General features: G+C 38.8%; 1 long non-coding RNA gene across 5 annotated transcripts; it reads right to left on the reverse strand.

The window, feature by feature from the left end:
• On the reverse strand, window positions 1-26,262 carry LOC136016777 (uncharacterized). Of its 5 annotated transcripts, none has more exons than XR_010613694.1 (8): window positions 26,189-26,262; window positions 24,853-25,088; window positions 22,553-22,638; window positions 14,890-17,431; window positions 10,726-13,529; window positions 2,994-3,345; window positions 1,174-1,690; window positions 1-936 (listed from the first exon to the last, which is right to left on the reverse strand). It is a non-coding gene; the product is annotated as an uncharacterized LOC136016777 (long non-coding RNA). The 5 variants fall into 5 exon arrangements; XR_010613692.1 differs by having other exon boundaries at window positions 1,174-1,404; window positions 1,510-1,690; window positions 10,726-17,431; XR_010613693.1 differs by having other exon boundaries at window positions 1-933; window positions 10,726-17,431.
• Window positions 26,263-26,267: the final 5 nt, after the last annotated feature.

Consider the following 26,267-nt stretch of genomic DNA (forward strand, 5'->3'; position numbering starts at 1 on the left):
TTCTTGATTTCTCCAGTCCTGGCAGTGGGACCCCCAGGAAGGCACAAGAGGAACAAGTTATATTTCAAAGAGTATACAATTGATTACTTTAAGTACGTGCCCTATCCCTGGCAGTGTTCAAGGCCAGGCTGGACAGGGCTTGGAGCAGCCTGGGCTAGTAGAAGGTGTCCCTGCCTGTGGCAGGAGGTTGGAACTATATTGTCTTTAAGGTCCCTTCCAACCCAAACTGTTTTATGATTCTATATGATTTTCTTGCCACAGTGCTCCCAAAGCCTTTTGGCTTGGGTAGCTGGAGACTTGTTCTGGCCCTTTGATGGATGGCTTCCTTTGTTCATGGCTTTCCCTGGGTGGCTTCGCCTAAGCACAGGAGCTATCTCACCATCAACTTCAGGTACCCACCAACCATTCCAGTACATCCAGTCGAATGTAAAAACACACTGCTGATGTGCTAAGTACTGATGATCCTGGAATAATAAGCACCCCATGTTCCCAAATTATGTTATATTTGATGTGACCATCTAAACAACCGTGGGAAGCATAATCCTCATAGATGGACTTAGTGAACTTAAGGCAGAGGAACTAGGCTGACTCTGACTTGGTTGCAGATAAGCTCAGCCATATTGTCCTGGGGGATTCAGTCCTTGGTGAGGCTTTTTTCTCCTTTTTGTTTTCCAAGAGGATGAGCCCTGAGAACATGTCCTTCTAGCCATGTAAAAATAATCTGCGGGCTGTCCAAGTTTAAAATCAGGCTTTTCAGCAGGTATGTTGTATTCAGCTGTTGTAAAGACAAAGCTTCAACAAATTGTGAGAACGGTGAGCAGTACTGAGTATTTCATGAACCTTTCCCAATGGATGAGTTCAGACTCAAGATGTGTTCGCTTCTTTATAAAGTAGGCAAATCTGAGTATAAGCGATGAAGGAGGAATATCCTCTCTGCTAGAAGAAAAACAGGAGAAAGATATATTAAAATAGCTGGGAATACTTACACTCATTATTCAAAGTCAGAGGAAGGAGCTGAGGGTCAAAGGAAGGACAGCAAGTCCAATCAAGGGGGTATGTGACAACTTTTGGTTGTCAGCTGTCCAATGTTAGTGTCACCATGCTATCAGCAGTCCTTCACTTCATTAGTAAGTGTCCAGTAGAGCACAGCTGGATTGAGGGACAGTTCCGTACCTCAGAAATCAACAACGCTTTTCCAGCTGTGGTTGCTGGGGTAGGCACAGCAGCTTCTGTGCAGGTGCCTTACGGTCGTCAGCTGTCGTGGTGACACCTTGTGTGGAACATCTGGAATATGGAGCTCACCAGTCTAACACCCTCCAGGGCTTTCTGAGTAGACTATATGGTGGTCACAGGTTTTGCCAGCACACTGTAGATGCTTTTCCTGCCAGTGTGATATAGCAGCAGCTGAGGAAAAGGGGAGAGGATTGACCTAACCTCTTGTGAGAAGGATATTTCACCTAGAAAATGCAGTTTTGAAAAATGCAATTGTACTGTGACCAAAATGCTTACTCTCATGGAACAAGGTGGTTCTTCTTTGGAAGGAGGAAAAAGAAGAGTATAATTTTGACATACAGAGGTGTTCTGTAGTGGGTTGCATCTTCCAAAGGTTGTTTTTTTTTCCTTTCTAGAAATACTTTGGAATTTTTGTGCTATTGCATTTTTAACTCCCTGATCCAAAAGGAGAGCAACTCTGCAATAGAAGGAAAAAAAAATAAAAAAATGGAAATCATGCTTGATAACAATTCTGTTTACCAATTTCTCTGCATCATTATATAATTTTTCTATAACCCGGCTGGCTTTAAGTTCCATAGGTTAATAAGTTTTGCAACGGCACCATTTATATGGCATGGTGATATGCTTTTTGGCAGTCCCAGTATTTTAGCGTTGCATTATATTTCATGTGGGAAAGCAGAACTTTCCCAGATGTGCAATCACAAAATGTTGTGATTTTTGATCTTTACATTGACATAGCCAAAACAAGGTTTTATTGATTGTAAACAAATGTGAGCTTGTTTGATCAGCATTGAGCAGAATATGGAACTCTGTACTCTTTTTTTTTTTTCAGTCTTCAAGGATCATTGGCCATTTTAGAAAATGGTAATGTGTGAACAAGAGTCTTAAAAAGAGAACTTGGGTAAGAGCTCCTTTTGTTTCCAAAGTCTATCTCCACTTCCCACACACATTCAGCTTGCTTCTGGATATGTATTTATGGCAGAGAGAGCTCCAGGCTGTTTGTGCAATGAGATTGGCAGGAGGCAATCTTTCAGTCGCACAATTGTGCCCTTAGAATATAAGCTAGGAAAATAACTAATATGACAATTAAATGATCTGAAAAGATACTGATTAAAATAAACAGTTTCACATCATCTCAGTAATAGAAGTAATCTTACTTTAAGAAAGCGCTTTTTATCTTGAAGGCTTCCAGAGCCCCCACAGCCTGGCATACGCTGCACCTGCTGAGGAAGGGCAACTGAAATCCAGTTTTGGAACAGGAAACGCATGACTATTATCAATGCTGTTTTCCAGAAATGATGTGATGTGCTGTTGCAACCAGAGCCACTGGCAAGGCGATATGTGGATATAGTGTTTGTTGATCAGTATCCAGAGCTTTGCCTCTACACAAAGACTTCTTGGATGCTCATTTGTATAGACCATATACAACTTCACCATCACAACCCGACAGGGCTACAGAAATCTGCAACCTATCACTTAATCTAGAAGTAATAAAAATAATCATTTTACTTGCTTCAAGATTTATTTCCTTGTAAGAGGTGGAAGTATATTTTAAGATTCAAAATACGCCCTCTTAATTATTTTTAACGTACAAAAAGCAATGGGCAGATCACCTAACTCTGTTAGATCAGAGCCCCAAAGCCGATATCCTGGAAGAGCATCATTACACCACCATATTTTTACACCTCTGCTTTTCCTTCTTTGAAAATACACTTCTACAACTCTATTGAAAGAGAAGAACAGCTCGCTAGGCTCCTTACCCGAAGAGCAGGTCTCATCTCAGTCACAACAGTGTAGTCATTAGGTCTTTGGTGAGCCTTGGCTTGTCGTAGTTAAGAATTACTAAATTTATTAAGAACTAATGTTAGTGATTCATAATGATGCTTCAGATTTCCTTTCACTGAGGAGTTTCATTATTTGTGGCCTGGTTATTCTCCTATTGCTACATACAACTTTCACAAGTGCAATGGAAGGAAAAGAAGAAATAAAGTTCAGCGATCCCTGCTTTTCCAGCTGCTTTTCTTCATCCCCTCAGCTTCACACTGTGGTCATGGGCACTTGTTTGAGGACCTTATGCAGCGTGCTGTGAACTGAGCCTTGGGGGACTTGTTCCTAAAATGGAGTGACCAAGAGATTATGAGGTTTGATGTGCATACATCTTAGACATCTGCATTTCCAATGTTCCCAGAACCAGTCCTGGTAAACGACATTGCACTGCTCCTGGTCCTTCAGGCTAGTGTTTTTCTTGATCTCTCTCCCACCAGTTACACACACAATGCCACATTCCCACTGGTGTGGTTTGAGTTTTTTAAAGTAACTCTTGAGGAGAACAAATCATGTGTGCTTGTTGCATCCACAATACTGTGTGTAAAGATGAGCACAGAAGTGTAACAGAGCATCTACTTATTATCCTCTTGTAACTGTATCTATCTCAGAGATAGACAATTGACCTAGGCTTAGATTTTCTAAAAATTTATGTGTATCAAAAGGGATCTTGTACAGGCAAAAAGCAGCAAGTTGATTTTTCCAGGAGCAGATTGCCATTTTAAGCAGTTTTTGGCTTAATAAGTGAAATGGCTCAGGGCTATACGCATGCCATAATGATTGCATTTTGTAAGAAAAGACTGTGCCTATGGGTCTCAAAGTTTCAGAGCCAAGACTAGTCATATTTGCAGTCTTTTTAAGTCACAACACCAAGCTGTTCTCACCACCGTAGATAAGGGATAGCTGATCATAGAGTTAACACTGATTTTAAAATAACTAACCACAGCAAAATTAAAATGGCCTAGTCAAGTAATACAAAGACTGCATGATTGACAAGATAGCTGTTCTTTGAAATGTACAGTAGGCAGTAAATAACATCTTATGTCTATAAGCTATTTTCTATCTTAAAACCAAGAATAATGATCTGGCATCTGTTCTTTCTGAGTTATAAAAACTGCAACAGCTCCCTCCCAAACAAATGCCTCTAGAAGTGCTAGCAGTGGTGTGCTCATGGGTTGCAATTATATCATGGGGTTCTCTTTTTTATTTTTAAAAGTGTTTCTCTCTAATATAAACAGCTGTGCAGGGTGGAAATGGAAGGCTTTTCCTCTTACACTTGTGCTTGGGTGTATTTAACTTACATTTGCATTTCCTTGGTGAGACAAGGAAATGCAATATCAGCGGCTCCGATTTCTAATTTATCTTTGTCCCCATCAAAATTCAAGTGCAACTAGGATTCTTTTAGACTGTAATCTATATAATGTTACCTAATGCCACAGAGTTCAAACAGCTGTCAAGCTTTTTTGTACAGCCCATTTCTGGCAAAGACACCGAGTCTATACAGCTTGGATGCGTAGGATTGGATCATATGCCTCCAGGTTCTATATTCTGTGCAACATGATCTAGGCTGTGGTCTACACGCATTGTGGCATAAAATGCTGGTGGTTTGCATCACGCCTCAGTTCTGCTACATGAGTGTTTGCTTTTTATTTGGAAATGGGTTTCCTTCTGTTATTGTCTTACAAGGGCCATAGGAGAGCTGCTGAAAATGTAAGTTGGAGATCATTTCTGTTCCTGATTTCCGATGAAGTACTTGCAAGGCACTGTTTATTCCTGATTTACAGTCACTGTAATGTCCCTGTTCAGTGCCCTGTTGTGAAGCATATTGCAAATATAATCGCATAAGAGTGAAAAGTATTCTTGTCCAGGGCCCTGATGCGTGGTGGGTGAGTGTCTTCCTCCATATCACCTGACCTGAAAAACCATTCTCATCTCACAGAAGCAATAGGAATCAAGAAAAGCTAATAAACCACCAGATTTTTGGCTTCTACCCCCTGCTCCCCACCCTCTCCCACAGTATATGTTGGAATGCATTCTGACAAACAGAAAGCTCTTGAAATATGTCAGATGGCTTTATAGAAAGAAAAATGCTCTCTCTTTCTGGACTGGTATGTTTTCTGATGTCGTGGCATTTTTTATTGGTTTGGGTTGGGGTTTTTTTTAAGTAAAAAGGAGAATTGTAACTTCCTTTACACTAGTACATTAGCATAATACCTTGCCTTCAGGTACTGTATGTCATTGTTATGAGTACATTCTGACATCTCTCACACTTCCAGCACTCCAAAGATCCATGACAGAGCTGAATGAAAACTTTTTTTGACTTGGCAGGAGCAGCAAGAACATATAAAATCTGCCAGCTGTCAAGGATGTAAATGATGATTTTGTTTCACTTTTTTAATGAATTAAAGCAGGATTGAGATCTGTCCAAAGACAGCATGTTTGGCCTTGCAAGGAAAAAAAATAAAAAATGAAAGGGAGGGATTTATTTTTCTCTTTGGCACTTATGCTCATAGTGTGTTTATTCTTGGTAGCACAGTATAGAACAGAGCTACTCTACTGAAAGAGCCTTGCCATGGTTGTCAGACGTGAGACACGTCTTGCTTTGAGAGAGGAACCGTTTAGGGGGCTGGCAGTAAAAACCCCAAAAAGCCTTATTTCAAGGCAGACACTTGAAAAATGCAGCCCCATCACTCTTTTGGAGAAGGGTGACAGTGGATTGCTGGTAGAAATAATTTTGTGTGTTATTTACACCATAGTTACATTGAAGCCAAATTAACATCTGACAGCTTCTAAGTTCTTTCTTACAAATTATGTTTTTGCTGCTGTCTTACCAATGCCGCTTTTTGGCATGGGGACAGGTGTGACTTCGATTTGTAGGGTTGGTATTTGCACCCTTATATACCTCTGAGTGATTCCGGTTGGACCCTCTGGTTCAAAAGTAATATGGGTTGAAGCTTTGTGGAGATGTCCTGAGTGTTCACCCCTTACCCTTTGTGATCATGGCATCATTCTCTGTGGAAAAACATTGCCGTTCTGAGCTCGTTGGCATTGCATATCCTTAACCTACATTTCTTGTTATTGGAAATTTAGCTCCAAAGCTTGGTCGGGAAAAAATGGATGGTTTAGAAATCGTGTGGAGTTTAGGTCCCTTCTTGAATTTTGCGCTTGAAATATCTTTGAGCATTATCCATGAATCAAACTGATTGTTTTGCTTGTGATTAGAACATTGCATGCTCATGTATCTATTTGGTTACTCAAATTGCACATGTAGCTGCACATCTGTTCCTCCGGTCAAATCTTACTCTGTATCACATGTAACCAAGCATGTTGTGCCCACTCCTCTATACTTGTGTGCATCCCTCTTCAGAGGTGAAAACACAGTAAGGGATTTGACAGGTTCTTTGCCTTTGGCGCCATAATTTCTGCTTAAGATTTTCAGGTTTTCTCCCATTTGAGAGCTAGCCAATTTCAGATCATAGTTTCAAAGCTGTTATCAGTTATGAAGTCTATCTCAATACCTTAAAAACTGAACTGCTGTTGTCTTAACACTAGCAGAGAGATATCAAGTCTATTCTATTGGAAAATATAGCACCCCACATCAAAATAAGCTCATATTGACGGATGTTCCTGTATCAAAGACCATTCTGGAAGTGGAGCTCAGTTTTGGACTTGGGTCAAGCCCAGTGCAAGCACGTCTCAAATAACATGGGCTGAGCTGGTCTTAAGTGCAGCACAGAGTAGATTCTCATGTGCCTGGCAAGAGGTGCACAGAACAGTTTAGTTCTTGCAGAGATCTACAAACAGACTTCAACTTACACTATGTGAATAGACCTATTAATTCAGTGTGACTTCTCAGGCAAGCCAAGCCCATGCTGCACTTCAGCCAGATGGTTTAGAAAAAATAAAGTGAAGAAATTTGTTCAGACAAAACAAAATGAATCCTAACTTCTTCCGAAAACTCAAGATGAACCTGAATTTCTGAGCAAAGAGTGTAACTCCCTTTTCCTACCCTCGCCTCTCCCTCAGCCTCCTAAAACCCTGGCACCTGTCCACTTTAGCTGGAACAGAAAGACTCTTCTCAGATTTCCAACCTGTCTTCAAGTAGGAAGTATAGAAAATCTTGCAGGAAAGCCTTTTCTTATGAGCTTTCCAGGCAGATTTTCTGAATAAAGAGAGTCTTACACATTTCAGTTATTTATTAAGTCAATCTTCTAAGAAGCTTCTATCCCCAGCTTTAATATAATTCTTGAGACACAACATGTAATTACAAGATGAAAGGATGCTAAACCCTCCAACCACTTCAGTAAACTTTGTAGGATTGTAGGTGATCAGAAATATATTGAAAATCAGAACCCGTCTCTCGTTTGCTTGAGGAGAAATCTTTATTTACGGCAGCATGCCAGTTAACTGCAGCATGCACTTCTATGACAAGAGCAGAGGGGATAATCCAGCAGAATGAAATGGGTCAGGTCAGCAAGTACGTATAAGTCACAACGTTTTCCTCACTTTGAGGCAGATTCCGTAAAGATACAGAGCAGATTCACCTTCCTCTGGACCCTGCTGTCTCACTTAGTAGCTTCTACCTCTGCCTCTGAAATGGGTGGAATCCATTCATAGAAATGAGTACAACTACATCCTCCTCCTCAATGAAAAAGCAAGTGCAGTACATGAAAGGAAACCCTGCTGTCTTTCAGGTGAAGTTTTTCTCCCACTTGTTTGCATCCGTGGGAGCTTCCCCATACTGTAAGACTTGCCAAGGCAGGGTTGAGCCATATCTACCTCTACCAGTGGTCCCACCAGACCCCATTCTAAGGGAGTCACATGCCTGCAGCTACTGAGAGAAGCTGTAGGTCCACAACATAAACACTCATTTATAAGGAGAGGAGACAAAGCAAGTTAGGCATTTAAATCTTGCTTTGAGAAGGAACAGGGGAAAGATGGGAACAGCTAAATGGGTGGAAAAGCTGACTGGCCACCTGCTGTCCTCCTGCCCCCCAATTACAGCACGTTTTATGCCAGCAACACACAACCTTGAGGCAAATGTCATGCAAGGAAGAAGTCAATGGGTAACTATTTCCATTATTTCCTTCCTTCCTGTAAGTGTTGTACAGCTCCATGACTTCATGAATGCATCTTCTTCAAAATGTAGGCTGAGCATTGGTGAGATGCAGGAATGCTCTTGCTGCAGGGCTGGTAATGGTGTTAAGTGTGCAAGCCTTTCTGAAACTTCTGGCACCAAAGGACACCCAAGCAATAAATAGCACACCATTCTGTCAGTCTCAAGCTGAAGTACCTCTAGTGCTCCTGAGGCTTGTTGTGAAGTCTTCCATTTAGGTAATGAAGAGGTCCAACCCTTGTGATGATTTCATGGTATAAATCAAATCTAGTTTAAGACTCAACCTTACTAATCCAACTTCATTATTGCTACTTATTTTGGTGCATATGTAAAACATCTTATGTTCAGCTATGTCATTCTCAGGGTAGAATCAATACTGGCTTGATCCAGCTTAGCAGAACAAGGGTTAGCACTTGTGATAAGGATGAAGCAAACAGCAAATTGCCCTTTTATTCTGAAGAACGAAAACAGGGCATGTTTGCCTTTAAAAGTGTGGGTTTTCTTGTGTTTATAGCAAATCCCTGTCCTTAGATTGCTGCTTTTTTCCTTTTCCTTTTTCTTTTTTTCTTTTTATCATAAAGCAGTATTGCTTCCTGGTCCACAGCACAGGAAACAGGAGAGGCTTAGCGGATAAAAGCTGGGTGGTTACCTGCTGCCTTCAGCCTTTCTCTGTAGTGTATTGTCTGTGCAAGTACTCTACCAGGGCACCTTAACAAGCTGCTGATGGGAGGAACCCTTTGCCCCATCTACTGTTTGTAAACCCCTCACTGCCACTAACAAGCTGAACTTCATGAAAATCATCCTGCTCAGGTAAACAGATTGACTCGTGTAATTAATGACCTCAGACAGAAAGAGGCAAATTGAGATATTGGAGCAAAAGAATTCTTGCTACCTAACCACTTGTTAAATACGTAATTCTTTAATGTCATTCAGTTATTTTCTTACTGTTAGTATTAGTCTAACAACTGTGATGCTGAAACCATTTTCCCTTGTCTTTGCTGTATGTATGTGGTATGATCCCTTGCAGTCAGATGGGGCTGCATTAGACACTGGTATGTAGATCACATAAATTCGACTAAAAAGGACTAGAGGTAGTTCAGTAGCTGCGTGCAGTACACTAGTGATGCATCTGTCCTCATCTTTTCTGCTTTTCTTGAGCCACAACAGTGCCATTGTTAGTGCTGACAAGAAAATAGGCAGAAGTATAGTTGTTGGTGATGGTGGGCAAGAAAAGGCTGCTTTTCTCATTTTCAGGAGAGAGCATTTAGCAGGCAGAAATAAGAATTCTTTCCTGTTCCCAAAGGGGCTATCAAAGGCTGGACACGCAGATGCAATGGCAACACATTGCATCCTAGGCCTGCACAAATATGCATGGCTCCTGGCATGATGATCATTTCACAAGGTATGGTTAAAGATTCAGTGAGCTAGCTATGTTTTAAGAGGGGGCCATTAAACACCACCAATAACTAGGCTTCCTGAGCCCGTGCACCATTAGGCCAGCTTAATGGTGGTGAGACTCCAGCTAATACCTGCGACAGCACTGACATCAAACAGCATACTATGATGCACTGAGGATGCAGAGAATCTTCTGTGTTGCTTCACATTTCTTTTATAATGTTCATTAAGGAAGTGCAATCAGATATTCATCATCTGTTATGGATTAGGGGCAAGCCAATCCCAAGTTAGTACAGGTGAGCTGTGATGTGCTACTGTCTGCAGCTATTTTGGGCCATTCTCTACACTGTGTGGTTAGAAATGTACGTACGTATGCTCTCTTCCCTTTCCACTTCCTCTTCTCCTTTTCCTTCCTCTTCCTCCCTGCACCACCCCCCCCCCCCTTCCCCCACCCCCAGTGCTTTTATTTAGGGCACTGACTAAATTATGACCACTTGGGCTGTCTAATAGAGATAAAGTGCATAGTGTTTAGCTTCACTTTTTTTCATAGCACCTTTTTATTGAATACTGTGCTGATGCAAATTATATGTTAATAATTATATAAAAGTGTCCCCAGATTTTTAGTTTACTGAAATATTTTTCAGAGAAATGAAGGGAGGGAGTGTTTTTTCTGTATACTATGCTATAAATGCCTCAAAAAAAATCCATTCTAGCCACAGGGAAGCAAAGCAATGTAGATGAGAAGACTTACAGGGAGTCAAGAGTTTCCGGTGTTAGAATGTGGCTTAGCAGTGGGATCTGTTCCACTTCCTCCCCCTGCTTCTTTTAATGTCTATAGGTGAACTTGCTCCCATATTTCATGTTGCAGCCTTCTGGGAATAAAATTCTCCTGTGTCCTTTGATATTCTGCCTTTTAGAGACCATGGACAATATGCCCTTACTATAGCTGAGAAAGTATACCTCACATTAAGAATAATATAGGGATTGCAGAGGATGTGGCTTCCGTGTACCCAACAATGGACACAAAAAAAGTATTAAGATAATTTACTGCTTGTCACATAATGCTAAAACAATGCACAGTTGCACTGGCTGTTTTAAAAGGATTTTTTTTTTTCTTTAATTGGGCTTCACAGCAGTTGCAGGGCCACAAACCTTACCTTGTGACTGTATATGGGTTTTCTTCCTGGTGTGTTACAGCATCAGATCCAAAACGGGCAACCTGAGTTTAAGGATTCCAGTGTTCAGGTAGTAGTGTTCACAAACTGCCTACCAGAGAGAAATACCATCCTCAAAAACCCCCAACCAAACAAACTTGAACCCCCCCAAAAAAACTCCGCCTCACCTTGTTCATTTAAACCCCCTTGCAAATGACTACGGTAAAGTTTCTGGCACTTCAGCATGACTGACGTGCAAGCGTCTGTTCATGTTCTGGCACAAACAGATCCAGATGAAGTTGTGCTTTTCGTGGTCACAGAAGGTCATCTTCTATGTCTTTACTCCTTTGCAAATGGAGACTTAGGCAGTTCTCCTCCCACTTTCATGTGTACACATGATTTCATAGTTTACTAAATACTTGGTGCCTTTCATTGTGCTTTTTTTTGTTACTGCCAACCTGGGTTTGCCAAAGGGTGTCTTGATTTGCAAGTGTGAAAGGAAGGGATGGGGTTGGGGCAGATTGTGGCCCATGATCTCTCTTTGTCACACAGAATATGTGCACAAAGAAAGGGATGAGGATTAGCAGACACAGCCTGTTGCTCCACTCCCATTCAGCCCTCAGAGCCAGCGAATCTGTGGTGTGTACTGATCATTGATTTTAGCTCTACCAAGCCCATAATCCCTCAATACTTTTCAGCAGAAACAATGCTTGAAAAGATTGTCTCTGTCTCACCCAGCAGAGAGACACTTTGAACAGGAAAGCTGCACAATCTCCTTTTCTATGAAACAGGAGTTTTGCTTCCTTCCAGAGACTAATAAATGGGACACAGAGCTCCCATAAAGTAATTTAGGGTTGTTAATTAAAATAAAGCAAGGTGAAAAATACCTTTGCTGAAAGCTAAAACAGCATTTTACAGTTAAAGTCAAAGAAGAATCCAATGACATTCATTTGGTAAACACAGATTTTATGTTACTTAAATTCCCAGAAAACTGTAACGTATGCCAGATCTCATTGCTTGAGAGTCCTTTTGGTGGCCACCTGATCTTAATAAATCAGACCACTGAACACCCAGCTATCTGATAGTGTTGCTCGACTCGTCTTGTCTTGAAAAAATCACTCAAAATTTTGTGAAGTGCTGAAAATCTCTGAAAGTATTTCTAACATTTTTGAAAATATTCCAAGACTCTTGTCAGTATGAAAGAACGGTGTGAATATAATTAATAAAACATGATTTAAAATAATTTTCTCTCTATTATGTCATACCTTTTACTTTTTGAAGTAAAAAGAGAAAAGTAAATGAAAACACTCGATAATAAATACTCAATTTTCTGCAGGCACGGTGTTCATTTAACAGAAGCTCTGAAAGTGTGAATTTTTTACACTGTCTTCCAGCAGTCCCCAAACTATTCAGCAGTCATAAATCTATCTTTTATCCTTGTTTAATTATTAAATGTTTCTGTTGAATCTGTTTCAGAGACATTTGAACATTTTAGATGGCACTTTAGTAATTTGTACTGAGTCCTAGGTTAACTGCAAACACTTTGTTAAGGGGTTCAATAAACTTTAAGCTGTCAAATGGTGGAACTGCAACTCTCTGAAAACCCAAAATAATCTTACTTAAAAGTACTGAACTTCTCCTATGCAACCCAGGAACACTTCCTGGCATTTTGGGTGCTTCATCTGTATCATGATCTTTTTTAGATACTGAAGTATATATAAGGAATATGCATTGTGCATTCTGTCTCTAGATCTTACAGACAAAAATATATAGCATGTAGAATATACTGTAATTGTATACAATATGAAATATAATTTAAAAACTATATAGAAAAAAGGCATGAGCTGGCAAAACTTAGACAATATGGAGGTAGGTTCCCTGGAGACCTGAAGGTAAAGAAACCATATGGCACATTACTGATGTTACAGAGCACACGCATTGGAAAGGGGTCAAATGTGGAATAAAAATGGCCAGGCAGGTGGCCAAGCATATCTGGACAGGGCTGGGGAATTTCAGCAGAGCTTGGGGAGCCCAAATCTCATTGGCAAAGCTTGTGGCTTAGCTTAGGGGTTAATTTTGTTACTCTGTGAAACTATATTTTATTGGACTTTAGTAGGTCATCTAGATATTTAGACCAATTTGAACAAGCTGTGTGGCGTTTCCATGTTAAAATCTCAGTCTGTCTATAATCTTTTTCTACATGCCATTATTTCTCACTGACAGGTAAGGGGAGGTTTTGACACTGTTAATATAACAGAGGGTGTTAATCTTATAATCGCCCTGTCAGCACTTTGTGTCAGAGTGTTAATGACCACCTTTCAGCCACTCAGGGTTGACTGCCAATAAAAATAGTGCCGGCATCTGTCCAACTAGCAGCTACACAGCTAACATTGCCTGTTCCCCAAAGAATAAATAGAAAATTTCACTAGCCATGTGGCTGCAAAGATGCTCCTCCCTCTTGCTCATTTTCTTTCCTTCTCTGAACCCGCTGGCAGGAAAACCGACTTTGACACTGAGCCTTTTTAAGATATTTTTCATGGTTTGTTTTTTTTTTTTAAACGTACATTTTTCTTTTCTCAAGTTTTAAACACCTTGGACAGGATAAAAGTAGAATTTTTAACAGTAAGAAGCACAATTATTAGCCACAGCTCTTTGCTATATAAATGTAACCCAAAGATGAATGCTGTATTTCTGCAATTTCTCAGCTGTTGAGATGAGTCTGTATTTTTCTCTCTGCACAGGAAAGGGGCTTTTCCAGCTTCCTGGCAGAAGGAGTTGCACAATTCCAGATGACTTAGTTTATATGCCTAGAGGAATTTTATTACACAAATTACAAAAGGAGACAAAGAGGAAGAGGGAAAAGAGCAGACACTCGAAATAATAAACATAGAATAATAAACATTCCTGCAGTTGTCCATAGGGATTCCAGATGCTGCTTCATCCCCTCCCCAAGGCCCGCCTGCCTCTCCTTCCAAATTCATAGCCCACGTTAGTCCTCTCCAAAACATCCAGTCTCAAATCTGTTGAAACCTTGGGTGCTTTAATAATACAGATGTTTAAATTAAATACAACTGCGGGTTAACTTTCACTAAGGTGTGGGAGGGCAACCAGCAAAAGAAAAGCAGTATCTGAGAGAGATGATGCAACTGGTGCAGCCAGTTTGCTGCTCTTACTATCTTGTTGGATTTGTTTTTTTACTTAAATTCTTATAGGTTTCTTTTAACTAAGTGATGTGGCTCATAGGCCAGGTTTGGTTCCAGCATCATGTGCTATCCATCTGGATTTTATATGCATTGCATTTTCCCAACTGAAAAGAAACAGACGTACTACCCAACTAATTAGAACTCAGTCCCAAAAAAGCAACATTTTGTTCCTAGAGAAAGATTTGTTTCTCATGTAGAATTTTAAAGCAGACCAAAAAAAGTAGCAAAGCATAAACAATCACCAGTTTCCATGTCACAAAAAGCCAAAGATTCTGTCAAAATTATATCCGCATTAAAGAGAGTTTACTTAGCCTTTGATTGCTACATTTAATAGTAAGTGTTAATACTGGAATTCCTATTATCTTGGATGCACAAACATATTCATTATTTCACTACATAAAAAATTCCTTTTTTTGACATTCTTTCCATGATATTTGACTTGATTTGCAAGAGCAGAATGCGTGTGACATGTCAGACACCCAAACCAGATAAAGATATGTTTTTCTTGGTGCAGTCAGGCATTGATAAAGAGAATACATATACTTTTTGCAAAGAAGATAATGGAATTGCGTTAGGGGGAGATTGGAATTAGATACTTAATAAAAGGGGTATAAGAATATCTATCACTGACTTGAAGAAAAATATAATCGGGCAAGCATCCGCCACTGGGATTATCACCTGATTCACATCACTGGAAGTTTCTGGCTGACAGTCTATTTCAATGTATTAACTATTACACAGCATATCATGTCTCATTTATGCAAAATTATTCACTGTTGATATTCTAAATATTTGTGTAAATAGAGTGAAATCACATTGGCCCTTTTCTATGGACTATATACTTCAAAATACATGCGCTACCACAGGTATATAGAATGTATTTTAAAGTGTTAGGGTACTGGAGGTATATCACTAGTTAGATTAAAAGGCTACTTTATCCCACACTGTTTCTCTTTTATCTTACCTCTTGCCAGGGACTCATAAAAACACCTGCATTTGGCAGAAAGGAAGAAATCTACCATCTGCAACAAGAACATCTGGTCACCTGTTTAGATGTAAACATAGATCAACATCTGCATACATGCATAGGTATATATGCATGAAATTATGAGTATAGAAATGGTGGGGTGGGGGGAGGAAGAAGCAGAGAGAAGAAGAGAAAGAACAGCCCTTCCACCTGCGAATCCCAGAGCACTATAAATTGGTCACTTTACCCAGGTCTGCCTGCCAGGCAGTTCTCACATCCCAGTCATTTGCTGTTCAGTGATTTCAGTTTCACGCGTTGGTAAGGCTGAGCAGGTCACTACAGTTCAAAACAAAGGCGTCCAAGACTCTTACCCAAACAGCTGTGGTTCATATTTGAATTTTAGCCTTGTGGATTGTAAAAAACTCAGACCCCATGTTCCCCCAGGGAAGTCTTGCATAAACTTTGTTATCAATTAGTGAAGCACAGAGAAAGTAAAAGGTCCAGACTTCAGCTGACCTTGGAACACTGAGAGTAAATGGTCAAGCCTCTCAGATATTTGTCTATATTTAACTGCTGTTAACAGTAATGGTACTAGCATGTACATATTGAAGATCAGCTAAAACCTCAAAGTAAGCAACTTAGGAGAAGCCAAGAATAATCAAACTTTGTTACATTTTTAAATTTTGCCAAAAGAATAGTTATTCCAGAATTATTTTATAGGTTAAACAAATCTTCCCATCTGCAATGGGATGTGATCTTCCCAATAGAAGTTAGTTATTTACTAGCTTTTCTTTCAGTGGTTCAGTTCTGATAAGTGAAGCAAGTCTCCAAGAGCTCTTGCACAGAAAGGAAGCAGCTGCTTGTACAGATGAGACATTATGATTAAGGAAACCTCCTGGGAACAATACAAGAAGCACAGCACTTAAAGACTGCAGAGATGTGAGAAGGAGGGAATGCTGTTTAATTTTGTGATCTCTTCTGCCTGGTGGGAAAGAGGTTTTGAAGGGTGAGAAATTCACATGAATTCAATTTGGTATTTCTGAGGACCAAAGTTCTTTATTGGCAACCTGGGTGGTGCCAACATAATTGTGCCCCTTTGCACTATATGGCATACAGATAATACTTCTAAGGAAGAGACAAGTTCACCTTTCTTGCCTTTAAACCCTTGGTTGCCCCTTAATCTTCAGCTAGCAGTTATTTTGGAGAAATTTTTTTGAGATAGCCAATGACATTTTATCAGTAAAATGACAAAAGTAATATTCACAAACTACCATTGCATATAGCCAGCAGCTGGTCATAGCTTTCAGATACCACGAGCCTGCCTTTGACCAAATTGGCTAAATGGAGGGCTGAAACCTTCAACGTTAGCTGTGGGATTCAGCAACAAGATGGATTAACAGATTAATAGTTCATGGTCAATTCCCTCATGACTATACAAAAACTGTAGCAAGACTTTCATCAGCCCATCAATAATATTTTGAGCTATGCAACCTGCCCAAAGAGATTGTCAGCATCAGTCTAAAAAACACAGGAGCTAGAGTGGGATTTGTTCACTTGACTGAATTACTGCTGTTAAGACCTGTAAGATAGAGGTGGCTATTTCATGCGGGACTTTGCAGGATGGCTGGGGAATAAGAAAGCTGTCTTCTGTTTCTTTGATAGGAAGAGGAAGATATGCAAGCCAATAAAGACCTACAGCAATATACACCCAAAAGAAAATTGACTGTTTCTTTGAGACTGCATGGCTGGTCAGATACTTTCAAAACCATACGAAAGCTGCCCCATTTATATATGACCTTAATACAAAAAAGGGAACTCAGCTTAAAACAGGAAACCGAGTACTGTGTGACCTCAGGAATCAGTAAAGCCAGTCAGGAAGAAACAAGAAGGTTCAACAGGTATGTATGGTACCTCTGGGGAAAAAGAAAAAAAAAAAGACGACTCACTATACTTGTCATCAGAAAAGACACTACAGATTACTCTTGGTCAGTTCATTTTGCCTGAATTTATGAAGTTACCGCTCTCACTCAGACCATAGGTGGAAAAGCTGACTACAGCCAGGTCTTTATCTAGTAAGCTATAGGAAGCAAACCAAAGAACAAGCACCAGCACAAAGTGTGCCCTGCACATTTTAGGCAAGAGTTGGCTGGTTCTGCTTGTGATATAGCTTTCACCTATCTATTTAGTAGAAATCACCTTTAAAAATAAATGTCTTGATTTGATTGAAAAACCCATGTTGGAGATGATTTAAAACATTGCAGTATCCTGCATCAAAGATGCTGAAACACCTCAAAGAGGCAGCAGTTTGGTTGGCATATAGAGACACACATACATGCATAGCTTTTGGTGCTGTTCTTAAAGGCTTTTGAAATTGATTTGTTTCTTTAAGGAGAGAATTTAGTCATCTGAAACTAACGACTTGGAGAAGGTGGAACTATTTCCAGCTTTGTCAAGCACTATAATCATGAAAAGGTCAGTCATTACCTCTTCTTCCCACTCTCCTTCCTGCCATTCCTCGGTGTTACTAGTTTGGTTGTGCCTATGAGACAAATGTTAACAAGGTAATACTTGTAGTTTTTCAGCAGTTTGGAAGAACTGCTATTCTGTTTGCCTCCATAATCACTTTATTACATGTAATTGATCATTCAAGCCATGTTACAGTTTTGGGCTTGCTGAATGCATGCACATGATGCTATTAATTTTAACATTAATTGTTTTCCAAACAGCACATACATGTAGAAAACCAGAAGTTTCATTATTTCGCCTGTGTCAATGAGAACAGAACCTAACTCACCTGAATGTTTGTGAATTCTCATATGTAATTCACTCAGTGTAACTACATGGTCATACAGCTTTTAAGAAACATTCATTCTTTTTTGGCTCTGGCACTCTCCGTCTGTTATACCTCTAAAACTGGCTTTTGTATGTTGAGCAATCAATTTTTTGTTTTCATTACTTCTATACTATATACTGTATACTATATACTATGTTATGAAAAATCTATAAATACAAGACTTCTAATTATTAAAATGCCACCTTTTATTATAACTAAATATTTATTTAATAGTACTAACAACTTTTCCCCACTTAATTCAAGATTCTCCATCACCTTTGAACAGCAGCTTCCTGGACAGTTAGGTAAATAATAGATTAAGCTTCATTTTAGAAGAATGATGAACATAGCTTTAGATTATTTAAAGTATTGGCTTTTCAGAGCAATGGAGTCTCCCATTTTGAGGTTGCTCAATGTCTCAAACAATGCCATGAGCAATTTTGACCAAAACATCTGCACCTGTTTTAAATAATGAAAGTCACACACACAAAGTGCAATATCACAGAAGTTTCTAAAACATACTTTCAAAGATATTGATCCATGCTTTAGTTTTTAAACTCCTGAATTGTACCAATGACACCAGTGATTCAAAACTTTATCCAGTGCAGAGGTGCTGGTTAGTATGGAGAAAAGAGTGACATTGGAACAACAGAATACTTCTACAGAGAAACTTGGTAAATAGGTTTGTGCCTGGTTTCCTTTCATTATTTATAAACAAGATAAGTTTCCAAGTGCAGTTAAACTGGGATTACAAACCTGCTTTTAGTTTGTGTGACTAACAGAGGGGAAACTCTTACCAAGAGTTGAAAAACATTGGAAAAATAATGATGGCCCTATTATCCTAAAGGACAGAAAAACTGGCCTGAGTAGTAATTTCAGACTGACCACCAGCATATGTGCTGATATTTTTCTTTACTATTTACCATATTTAAATAAATATTCATTAATGTTTACTTGTAAGGCTTCAGTTGGTACTTCCTGCACACTGTGACATTTCATCTTCAGTAGGTGTACAACAGGATGCCAGCTCAGGCCTATGGTCTTGAATTACGGATTGCTTATTTCTTTTTATCTGAATGAAAGCCTGTTAGTGCACTTCCCAATCTAAGCCTCAGACCTCTGCTGAATATTTTTATTGGAAGTAAAAATCCTTAATCAAAAGAGAATTTCTAAAAAGATGAGGCTGCTTTGGAAATTTTGGTCTTGGTGACAGAACAACTCATTACTTCTCTGCAGTTTTGAAGCTCACATAACAAACATAACACAATGAGGTCTGAATCAAAGCAAGTAGCCCAAAGTTAGTAGTGGTGTTTTCCTTCCTATGATTTCTGCCAGTCTCAGTGAGGTATGTTCATTACAAAGTTTTAAAAATTCTATGTTAATATAAACCCAAACTAAGTCCTTGTCTGGAATAAGTTTTTGTACTACTAGTATGAAGATTTCTACAAATATAGCTCAGAATAGCATATGAGTTGAAACAGTCATTTCAAGGGTAATTTAGGTTGCTATGTCTTCAACACACAACTGAGAAATCTGTGATTGCTGAGCAGATTAGGTTTCTGGCTATTCTTTAATGTGTCTAATTTTTCTGAAACAGCCTTTGGAAATACTGTTAAAACTGTCTTGAGGATCAAGTTTATTACCCTCACTTATTTCTGTTGGTCTTGACCTTAGGAGAAAGGCATGCAGGGATAGCTTTGTCTTTAACCTGATTTCACTGATTACAATGAGCTTCATTTGCTACTCACTCTTTGTATGGACCTCTGTTCATCCTTGTGCAAAATGGCAGATTATTATTTTCTTAGTTTCTTCCAAGATGTGTAGGGTGAGGGATTATTTAGGGCCATCTCCATTTTTTTTACACTCCAAAATAAACAGCTTTTCAAGACCAGATTTGCATCTGTGTCAATAACTCTAAGTACCCACAGAAATGAAAGCTCTTCACTTCCCTTTTTTTGTTTCTCCTGTATCAAACGCTGTGAGGTAGGGTACGAGTATTGACCAGCCCCAGAGGAGATTTAAGAGTCTTTCAGTTTTCTTGATAGGAGATGGATTAGGCCATTATGATTCAATTATTTCATAAGGTTTACAAATCACATGGTCTGCAAAAGTGCCTCTAGTACCACAGACAAAGAAGACCAGTCCTACACTCTCAATCCAACCACAGAGAGCAGCGCTCAAAGCCAGATGGTTAAGGGTAGAGAGGTCCCTGCAGATGATGCAGACCTACCACAAAGATCTTGTTTAAACATGTTATTCTGCCTTCTAAAGGCTGTTCTCCTGTGTCAGATACTGCTGTATCATACAGACCTTCTAATTAGCTAATCGAGATTTAGAGTAAAAACAGTAGAGGTTTTTCATCTGGCTCCAGCAGCTCTTGACTGGTCGGTGATCTTCAAAAACTGTCATAATCTGCTGCCATTAGGTAATTTTATACGATTTTTAAAATCTGTGTTGTCATCAAATCCAGCCGTTGCGTATTGGTGGTTTTCAGAGAAAGTACCGTCAAAACCAGAATATTTCTTCTGGAAATATTCTTGTTCTGATGGAAATAGGGGTTGGAACTAGATGATGTTATTCCTTTACCAGAGTTGATCATAGCAAAGCCTTTTGATTAAAGCTTTTAAAGCATATCAAAACATAGAGTTGGAAAAAACTTCCACATTTATTGTGTCTTGGAAGTCTTCCTGCAGCATCTTCTCTGGCCTTTCAGTCTCCCTAACAAAAAACATGAGCATGTGAATACAAAACGTGATCTATCCCTGACAATTTTCATGCTCTGCCTCTTCATAGCTAAGACATTTAAGAAATAAAGAAAACAACAAAGTAGTTGACATTTATTGAAAGGAAGAGGTTATGGGGTTATGTCTAACAGAACACTGTAGCAGAATAAAGCCTGCCACTAAGTTTAACTCTTTCTAGAGTTTTATTGCTTATAATAATTATTAACATCTTTAGTTAGAACACCATTTGGATATCATTAAAATAAATGCAAACTATCTTGGCCTACCCTTCAGGATTTCTTTTAGACATACTTTTTTGTCTCTTAGCTCACTAATGCATCATTTTTATCACAGAGTATCATGTTACATACGTTAAACAGTTTAGCAATGTCCAATGTCCTGCTGAGCTGGAACTAAAATTGCACAGATTTATCATTATATTGCAAATGACTTGCAATAAATGCTTGTGAACTGTATCTTCAATTAGAAAGACTTAGCAGTGCATTTTCAATAAACAGTCTCTAAGATCATGCTATGAACCTTCTGGAACTGAAGTCAGTCTCAGCTGGAGCTTTGCCTTCACACAGGTACTTGGGTTGCAACATCCCCTCTACAACATTTTTATGGCCATGGAGCAACAATAAGAAGAGACAGGGACTCAAACTGAAATGAAGTCTCACATTGTTTGAAAGTGATTTGCTCTATGTCCCCCCTCAAATAATCTAAACCGGTGATTTAAATGAATCTATTTTGTCACTTAAACAGTCTAGAAGTAGTTGCTAGGGTACACATGACATCTAAACTGCTGAGAAAGAAACAACCAGCTGGGGACAATACTTTCTCAAACTGCTCTTCTAGATCAACTAAAAGATATCTGATTGCGTGCTCGCCAAAGCTTTTGCAGCACTGGCTAATTACTTCTTCCAAAGCCAAGAACTTAGGTTGGCTTTTTGGTTGGTTTTTTATTTTTATTTTTCATATTGCTTTTCTAGAAGTCTTAATTAATCTTAAATTGATTTCATCTTTCACACAGCCATATAACTAAATTACTTCCTCATACAGAGTTTGCCAAGTGGTCTTCCAAAGCACATAAAGGCTCTTGAAATCATAGATAAGGCCACTTAGCAAACAGTATGTTTCAGCATGTATTACAAATATGGTTCAAAAGATCAATTCTGGTATAGAACACAACACAGTCACAATTAATAAACTGCATCTTCATAGAACATATTTTGAAGATAACAGCAAATGAGCAAAACAAAGTGTTGACAAAAGACAATATTCTTCCCCCTGTTTACATGGGAAAAGGAATTTGAGGAAAGAACTTTTGCCTCTTCCTCTATAAAATAACACCAGGAAACCTACGTGGCAGGATCTTTGTGATCTTTTACAATTTGTTTCCTCCAAAAATATTTCCTCCCATAGAGGGTATGTGGGAGAAAGGTCAAGTTGGAATTACTCCCTCAAACATCCTCTGAGCAGGAGTGCTGCTTGCTTTTAGGGGTTGGGTTTCTTGTTGTTTGAGTTTTTAAGTTCAATGCATAAGTGAGATGACCAAGCAGATTTAATGAGCAGTCCGCGTGCCCTCTGGGAAACACAGATCTTCATAGCCTTCCCAGTGGCTTCCAGTCTTTGTCATTCAGGCTGAAAAGTCACTGTTTTCTGACTATTGTCTTAAAAATGTTAATAAAGTGAAAATTTTCTGCCAGTCTGAACCTTAAACCAAAGAGTTCAATAGTTTAGGTCTAGAAGAAAATGCATATTCTTAGCATTTGGGTTTCCTACTGGAAATAGTGCAAATTCTTCCAGGGCAACATTCCACAGACATCTGACAGACATAGCTGTTGTAAACAGGGTGCCCCTCCAGCCACACTTTCACACAAATATTAATCTATTTACTCTGCCATGAAAAAGTGGGAAAGTGCTACATCTCCATGTGATATGGATTTGGTTGAGCAGCAATTTCCTACTCTGCCAGGAGGCTACAGATCAACATACTGCAGAGACAGACAAACCAATCTGAACTCTCTGCCATTTTGCACATGTGGATTTCTCTATCTTTCCCTTAAGAAGTACACAGAGTAAAGGATTTTGCTGGCTTTACCTTTTTCCTTTTATGCATCTTATTAACATTTTTATCATCAGACAATGGCATCTTCCATGATTTATCAGAATTTCACAGAAGAAACTCTGAAAAGGCAGAAGTACTTACTGTTACTTTTCCCTTTATTCTGAAATAAGTTTTTGTTGTCATGTACGTGAACAAAGATAATATTCATAGGTCTCTAGCTGGATATTCTGTCACCATGTATATATGTGACTGCATTTGAATACTGGTTGCACTGATTTACTTGACACAGCTGCCCGTCGGTAGTTCTGGCAGTTTGCAACTATCACATTCCAGCATCTCTCACTGAAGCACTTCTCTGCATAAAAAAGGTAAATGTTCATTATACCAGCCATCTGAAAAGCATTCCCTCTGTACCAAGGGATATCTATCAAGCTGATTGATCACTCTCCTCCCTACCCCTCAAAGTACACAATATATACTAAATAAAAATAAATCAGCCAAGAGAACCTGGAAGCCTGAGAAGTAGGTTTTCAAGCTAAAGCAGAAGGGATTTTTGAAAACAGGTCCCCAATCAGGTGAACGCTTTAAATATTGGGATAGGATTTCCTTTGTCCGGTTTGGAGATGTTTAATTCAAAGACCAGATTCACAGCAGAGAAACTCAAATAGAGTTAAATGCCTTACTCTTAGGGATACAGCTGAGATTTTGCTGTTTTTCTCTAGAAGAGTTCAGCTCCTTGGTCTCCAGTGACATTACTCTGAGCTGACTTAGCTCTTCCCCTCTACTCATTAAGGAAGAGATGTTACTAACCGTGGAGCAAAAATTCCTGTGAGCTGCCAGGATGCCCTAAGGTTAGGTGTTGCACTAGCCAGCACTGTTTTCTTTGCAGATTTAGCCCTGTACTTCTTCCACGCAAAGCTGATCCTTTCAAATATTAACTGGTTAAATAGTGGTTAATTAAGAATTAGCTTTCAGTTGCCATTCTCTAAAGTAATATTAAGATATGAAGATGCAGGTACAAATAACAACCATCTCTATTCTATACTTTAAGGTAATTTTAAGATGCAGGTAAAAATAACAATTCCGCTGCAATCACAGATAAGAATAGCCAAGATGGTTATCATTGCCAAGATGATTATAATTTTCCACAATCCAACAGAATGCTAACATTTTCTGCGTAACTATGATCCGTGCAAAGAATACTGTTGTTATTCTGATATTCTTGTGTACAATGTATAATTTTACCTTTAAAATGACAATAAAATCTTGAAAATGGCTTCAATAAAGTCTAGTTTATGAATATGTTTTACATATGGAAATGTTCTATGCATGACTTCATAATCTCCAGCTGAAAGCAACACTGTTATCATGCAAGGATTAAAGTCACGAAATCAGTGCCATGCTTCTATGTCTCCAACTAACTTGAAAAATTCTTTACATTAGCATCATATGTGTAGCTCTATTTGCCTTTCACGTGATGTATTTGGAAGTTATTTTGACTTGTGAATAGCTTGAATTTTTCTGGAAATTGAGTTTATTTTAAAATTCCTAGACTATGATAGCATAATCAGGTGTGTCCACTATAACCTTAGCCACCTAAGTGAAAAAAAAATGTTTACCAACATTCTTTGGAGCTTATCTTTCTTCCAATAAAGGAGCTTTTGAGAGTGTAAAGTCATTTGGTAGGGTCCCTTGAAACAAACAATAACAGCCTCAGCTCCAAAATGTTACCTTTTTCACATCTGTAATGTCTCTTCATGTGAGAAAAAATACCACAAGGTGATGCTCTGCTTATGTCTGGTAAGTACTCTGACATCAGAATTAAGTTTTTGGAAGCCAAATACCTTCTTGAAATATTTTTTAGCAATTTTTGTCTGATCAGTATTTACATGCCTTCCAATAAAAGGAGGAAATGTTTTGTTGTGTCTGATGATAGCTGAGGTCTCAAATTCTCAGTTTCCAAAATAATTTCCTTCCTGTATTTGACTTCATTTCATTCTATTCCAGAGCAAAGTTTTTAGCAATGAAAGGACATGTCAACTTCTGGACATTCTACATGACTGTATATAGCATGATCTTACCAATGAAACAGAATCATAAGTAATTCAGCAGTCACTGAAACAATGACTATGTAAAGCAAAACATGAGTCTTGCAGATTTTTCTAATTCTTCAACAATAACCCAGTTAAAAAACAACTCAGCATGAAAATGGTTTTTCAGATTATGATTTGAAAAAAAAAGAAATCAAGCCATACATTTTTTTCCCCCAAATCAAAGACAACAGATATAATATACAGTCTAGTAGTTTGAATAGATGACTATGAAAATTTTACCTTCATCTTATTCTTGCTCTTCTCATATCACGTTATGAGAGTTTGGGGCAGTCACTTAGTGCACAACTTATGCTCCTAAATAAGTGTTTTGATTTTCATAAATGCTGAGTATCTGAAGGTTCTTCATGTACTTCTGAGCATCAGGTTTCTCTGTCAGCTCCTCTGTGTCTCTCTTTTTCCAGGAATGTAGCTTTTCAGGTAGTCTTGTTATCCTATCTTCACTTTAATCTCCTGTGCTTTAGTTGTAAAAATACAAGCAACGTGCAAGCCATTTCTACCAAACACTTTGGGAATCATAGGCAAATAAAATATGAGTGGAAAAGATTAATATTGCCAACTGGTGATCTTTTTTTCCCCCTTCCTGGCAAGAAACAGTCTTTCTCAGACTGAGCAACTGGATGCTTACACAACAGTTCTTGCTAGCAAACTCCTGAAAACACTGCCATTTGCCAAATGTGTCAAAACTCATTTTATGTTCATCTGATTTCCAACTTCTTTTTTCTCCTGTATGGCCTAACAGAAAAATAACCCCCAAAACCACCACCAAACAAAAACCAGCACCTAACCTCTTCACTTCTTGTTTGATTTCAGTGTGGCCAAGAGGCAGAGATTTCAGTTTTTTTCCCAACATGTGGAAAGAAAGTATTTAAGAAAGCTGGTATTAAGGGTGGGATTTCAAGAACCAGCCAGTACTGGTCTAGCTTTGCTTCTGTCGGTGTCAATAGTAAAAATGTTATTGACCAACAGGGTAAGAATCATGGTCCTTGGAAATCTGAAAATCTGACTTTTACCCACATGCATGATTTAATTTCTTTTAACCATGAAGGACCTGACTTGGTAGCCTTAGCCACCCCAACACACTTCCGTTATACCAACAGCAGGCCCTCAGATGAGTTTAATAGAATAGTTTTCTGGCCACAATGTGCAGATGTTTAAATAGCATCCTTAGATTCATCTTTAGCACAATTAAGTTGTTGTCTTTCTAGGTACTGTTGATAAATACAGTGGAAAGATTAGATGATCAACTAAAATTACAAAAAATTGGAAACAAGGTAAAAATCCTTCTGTAAAACCCTCTTGCTTTCCTATGTTCTCTTTCAATAAAGAGCATTTGCATAACCTAATTGTCAGACATCATCATATAAATATAACGTAATATTAAATATTATCATCTCATGTTCACATTTAGAGTTGTTTCTAAATGTTTAGAGCCTCCAATAGCTACAAGCTCCAAATCTTGTATCTAAAGAGAGTTCTGAAGGCTAACAAATGTGCATTGATATTAGTAGTACAAGACACTTCCCACGAAGTGTGGTGTTTGCTAAGGTCTGCTTACCTGACACAGAAATGGGTAGCCTAGCTCTTCAGCTTCCACCTTATTTCCTTGTACCACTGACACATGTCCTTTCATGCTG

Source organism: Lathamus discolor, chromosome 1, assembly GCF_037157495.1.
Source record: "Lathamus discolor isolate bLatDis1 chromosome 1, bLatDis1.hap1, whole genome shotgun sequence".
Lineage (NCBI taxonomy): Eukaryota > Metazoa > Chordata > Aves > Psittaciformes > Psittacidae > Lathamus > Lathamus discolor.